Genomic DNA, 6,000 nt, shown 5'->3' with positions numbered 1-6,000 from the left:
ATCAAGAGAGACACTTGGAAAACTGATGTTCATACCATTAATAATACTCTGTTCATCTACACAGGTATGGATTCCGGCAAGTCCTCTGCATGTAAGACACTGCAGTTGTACATGATTACGAATAGTATCTGTACACAAGTCAAAATATTCACGTAACACAACAGTAGAAACTTTACTGTTTTTCACAGCATGTTCAATACACGGCAATATTTCCAAGAAATAAAGCCAATCACTTGAAGTTAAGTACACAGTGTTTCGAGGAGCATGAAGTTCCTTTCTTCTCTAACATCACTAATTTTTCACCCATTAGTTTACGCACCACCAGTTCGTTTTTTCGACCAAGAGATTTTATAAATGTATTTTCCACTTGAGAATTTAAATAGTCCGTAACAAATGGGGTCAAATGTACAAGTATCTCCCACTCTGCCAAATTTAACTCCACTCCAAACACAAGTCCTTTGCCAACACGAATCATTGGTTCAAAAGTATCACTATCCAGTCCAATACAAATTAATTTGGTTTTCATTGAATTAAGTCCATATTCAACATTTAACAAGTACTCTTTCTTGGTATCCATAGTTCATGCACAAGCACTCAAAGACATGTTACTCCAGTCGCTCCCCAGCACAGAATAACGACACTATGCATACAGATGACTGCGCATGCATGAAGAGGAAGGAGGGCGAAGAGGAAAATTCATGTTTCATCTTGTTTGTACATGTTACCATACACTTAAGATGAGTATACCAGTTCAGTAAATTCAAGATCGTGCATGTTACGCCCAGATACATTAATCTTCAATCCTTTATATATTAAACAGACATTTCCACTTTGTAAACGCGTTAATAATGCACCATTATCTGCTTCCAATTTTTCAGTACAACGCCCTGGTAAAATCACTTTTTCGCCTCCTTCAAATGTCACACATGCCTTCCTACCATATACCGTTGTAATTATCTCACAGTTTACAATACGAAATGGTACTCCAATTTCCAAATCTCGCATTTTTGTAAAGGGTACCATTGATGGCTTATTAAGCTTATCTAATAAACTCATTGACGATGACATCTTTAAATTTTGACGTTTCTTCCTTTGCAACAGCTGCTAACAGAATGATCTATACAAGCACATACGTTCCGCTTACGCTCTTCGCAGGAGGGTTGGGGGTTTGGGGATTCAAATTATTAGCCAATACACGACAAGAACACGAAAAAGGCATGTTTCATCTTGTTTCTACATCTGGTAGGCGTCCAAGAGTATACTTCCTTATACTAGCATAGCAACATACTGGTTTACACCGGTTTAAGCCCCCGTGGGAACATTCCCACGGCCAAAATTTTCCCACAAGGATGAACCCCCTCTATTCTACTCTCTTCAATGAAGGAGTTTCACATTCATCTTGAACTAGCACCTTCGTCGTTGGGAATATACGTAGATATTACAGTTACTGTATCCACTATCAGTGCCGGGCGCCGAAAAAAACGGGGCACAAATTTCGGAGGAAGTGTGTTACTCATGTTAGGAAAGTGCATGTGCACATGTATAAAATACAAGGAAATACGTAATAAAATGTGCTCAAAATCATGGAAAAGTAGGGTTTACTTTTGAACATTTTATTGGGCGTAGTGCCAATCATGGTGGCGCTTCGCAGCTAGTCTGTCGACCTCACTCATATGTACGGAGACATCGTCTTATACTCTCGCCCCGGGCGCTGATTTTCCATGCCACGGCACTGTTCACTATAAACAAGAAATGGATTCTACTATTATAGAAATAGGTATGTTAAAAATCCCACCCAAGCTTATTATAAAACACAAATTATAAAAGGGTCGCTGGCAAGAGGGTGTGATAAAAGGGGATCGTGATAGGAATTAGATTGAGAACTACTGGCCTAAATTAATTTTAACCACATTTCTTATAGTCTGAAAAAGAGTGCTGTCGGGTTATCTATAGTGAATGGGAGGGGAATACATATAAAAGATTGCTAGAAAATGATCGATACTAGTGTCGAATTCATAGTTTTCGGGGTCGCTTAGATAAATAGTGTGACTTTTGATTTCGCTTAACTCCGATTGAGCTCTCATTAGTAGGGATGGGCACGACCGACTTTTCTTTGAGACTCGACTAGAAACAGACATCTTTGAGGTCTACACTAGGACTCGGCGCGAAAAATTTCCTCCAATTCGATCGGATTAGAGTCAAGTCGAACCAAAATGATCCAAATCCTGTGTGTAGTCCTACATAGACAATATAATTATTCTATTATCAATTATACTACTATTACTACAAATAATAATAATAATAATAATAAAGAGAAAAGAAACTGCAGAAACAACATTAAAAAATTCAATAAACATTACAAAATTATGTTGTTTAACCTTTCTCCGAAAGAAGAAAATAATGCAGTTTCTTTTCTCTTTATTATTATTATTATTATGGCAACACCATGTATAAACATGAACGATAGACGGTTAGTAAAGGAATACTAAAAGCTAGTTGACTGCCGACGTCGGTAGTCATGAACATAGATGTTCATTTTACTTCGACCTCACTCATCCTCGCCCTCGCAGTAGCAGTTGGCCCTCGCCCTCGCGAATGGAATTGTCCATCGCCCTCGCGCGCCCTCACCCTCGCTGACGAAACTTGCCCTCGCGCACCCTCGCCCTCACCGTCGAAGCCTGTCCTCGCCCTCGCCATCGAAGCTTGTCCTCGCCCTCGCGCACCCTCCCCCTCGCCATTGAAGCTTGTCCTCGTCCTCGCGGACCCTCGCCCTCGCTGCCGAAACTTCATTTTATATATACAAATAAAACGCATCCCAGAGTTTCGAGCTCTTAAAAGTAGCTCTAAGTAGCAGTATTACAACCCACCACCCCCACCAGAAGTCCGTCCTTGATCGGCCCTTGCTTAACATATGTCCTAAAGAAAGGAAACTAAACATATCATCGTATAACTTACTGTTGAACACCTAAAATGGAACAACTGTTACAATGGAGATCTCGGTCGATAGTGACGTTTACATCATTTGTCATAAGTATACAATGACTTTACTTCAAAATGTTCCTTGAACTACGATGCAAGCATAAGTATTCAGCCACACAAGGGCGGCTCTCATGAGGGTGAGATCAAGGTTTGATGAGTGGCGGTAGAGTGACTGCCGCGGACTATCTGTCAGAATTTGACAGTCAACACGTTGGCCATCCCTAATGTATGTAGCGTAACTGAGGAATTTGAACAAATTCAAAGGGAAAGATCTAAAGATCTTAATTTTGAAACTCCGTCAGCAAACAAATAAAATACTTCAGAACACTATTTTTGAATTATCACTCGGAAATATATACCCACTCTAACCTATAACATGAATGACTTCATTAATTTGAATGTGAATCTAAGTTAATTGGTATTTTAAAATATAAACTGAAATGTGTCAATGTGCTTGTAAGGTTAATTTCGATGCTCAAATATTGTTAATATTCACCACTCACCACTAATCGAGATACATTTGTCCTACCTTAACAATGTTAAATTTTTTTTCAATAATTGCCATAAATATGAAACTTTGTCTTAAGAAACGACCTAGGGGCCAATTTGTGCACTTTATCACTTTGCTCTTGGTTCATTTTTGGCAGCTATCATTGTTGGAAAGTTTATTTTAAGTAATTCCCACAATTATGAAATGATATATTTCAAACGTTGTCTCAAGGATTCCTTACACTACAAATACGTAAAGGCAAATGAAAAATGAAATCTTTAGTTTAAGATCCCACGATTATGCAAGCTAAATGCTAAAGGAGACAGAAGTGAATGATGAAAGAAATAGTTGAATGAGAATGTGGTAGGAAACTGGAGAATCCCCAGAAAACCCACGAACACGATGTCCTCCACCACGAACTTGCTTGGACGGGAATCGAACATGAGACCCTTCGAACAAAGGTAATTTCTCTATCGCTGAGCCACCGTTCCTCCCTAAATGGCACGCTCAGAGCTTAGCGCCTCCAGGGGCCTTGGAAAGATTATCGAGCCTAAAATGATTTAGCACTGACTTCTATAAATCCACCAATTCAACAATTAATAATGTCGTGCAAACTTTAAAATTGTACGAGGGCTATCCAGAAAGTAGATTACGTTTTCGTCTGTGTCCGCTAGGGGCGGGGCTAGCGCGGCCATCTTGGGGTCAGAGCGTTGCGCAGCTCAGTCGGCATCTAGCCGTGCTAGTGAGAGGTTCGTGCTGTGCTCCGTTAAGATACTGTGACGGTTTGAAATGTCTGCGTTAATTGAAAATCCCGCGAGCTGCGAGGTGCGTGCAGTAATAAGGTTTCTGACAGCAAAAAACTGTAAACCGATAGAAATCTATCGGCAGCTGTGTGAAGTGTATGGGGACAACATTATCACTGAAGGTGGAGTGCGACAGTGGGTCATAAGATTTAAAAATGACCGAACCAATGTTCACGACGAAGATCGAAGTGGGAGACCCAGCAAAGTGACTGCCGAACTTGTCGAAAAAGTCGATGTTAAAGTCCGTGAAAATCGAAAGTTCACAATAACGGAACTTTCTTTGAGTTTTCCACAAATTTCGCGAAGTTTGTTGCACGAAATCATCAGCGAAAAGCTTGGTTACCACAAGTTTTGTGCAAGATGGATTCCAAAAATCTTGACAGAGGACCACAAAAATCAGCGAATGGCTGCAGCGTTGCGCTTTTTGGACGCCTACAATAAGGATGGTGACTCTTTACTCGATCGCATCGTTACTGGTGACGAAACATGGGTGAAACACGTGAACTGTGAAACGAAATTGCAATCAATGCAGTGGGGGCACACAGGTTCTCCCCAAAAACCCAAGAAATGCATGCAAACAATGTCGGCAAGGAAGATGATGGCGACTGTTTTTTGGGACAGAAAAGGTGTGATTTTGGTGGACTTCCTGGAAAGAGGCACTACAATAAACGCTCAAAGGTATTGCCAAACTCTGCAAAACCTCAGAAGAGCAATTCAAAACAAGCGCAGAGGAATGTTGAGCTCTAAGATCTTGTTGATTCACGACAACGCCCGGCCCCACACGGCAAATGTCACGCGTGAAGTTCTTGAATCTTTTCAGTGGGAGTTGTTTCCTCATCCGCCGTACAGTCCCGACCTGGCACCGAGCGACTTCCACCTATTCCCAGCAATGAAGAAGTGGCTGGCTATGCAGCGTTTTGATGACGACGAACAGCTGCAAGAAGAGGTAACGAAGTGGTTGAAGTCGCAGGCGGCCGAATTTTTCGAGGAAGGAATTTCCAAGCTCGTACATCGCTACGATAAATGCCTTAATTTGAATGGTGACTATGTCGAAAAATAGTATTTGTGTGTGGCTTTCATCTGTATATAATAAAATTTGTTTCCTATACTTTGTTGATTTTTTATTCCAAAACGTAATCTACTTTCTGGATAGCCCTCGTAGTAATGAAAGAAAAGATGAAATCTTTAGTTTAGCGCCCCAGAGTTATGTAACTGCTAAAGGAGATGGATGAAATTGCAAGTGAATGATGATGAAAGAAATGGTGGAACGGGAAAGTAAGAGAACAAACCTTTATTTTCTTTAGCACAAAAAATAAAATGTGTAGATTAATTGATTTCCAGAAATTTTATTATAATTAGCAATTAAAAACTGAAAGGGCGATCACAAACTTTTCTTCTCAGGACCTCGTAACAATTTGTTACACGCTGCCATACATCATTAAAACAGGAGTAGAGTGATTAAATTATTTTGCTCTGGTTGAAAAGTAATAATGCAAAACAATTATTGACTTGAAGAGATAGGATAGTTTAAAAATTCTGACTGGGGAAAGCTTTTCCTCCCCCTCGCGCACCCTCACCCACGCCATCGAAGCTTGTCCTCGCCCTCGCGCACCCTCACCCTCTTCGTCGAAGCTTTTCCTCGCCCTCGCGCACCCTCACCCTCGTCATCGAAGCTTGTCCTCGCCCTCGCGTCACTGTGGGCGAGGGAACTTGAGGGTGAGGATGCCC

Source organism: Thermobia domestica, chromosome 6, assembly GCF_964235325.1.
Source record: "Thermobia domestica chromosome 6, izTheDome1.hap1.1, whole genome shotgun sequence".
NCBI lineage: Eukaryota > Metazoa > Arthropoda > Insecta > Zygentoma > Lepismatidae > Thermobia > Thermobia domestica.
This window is presented reverse-complemented; position numbering follows the sequence as displayed.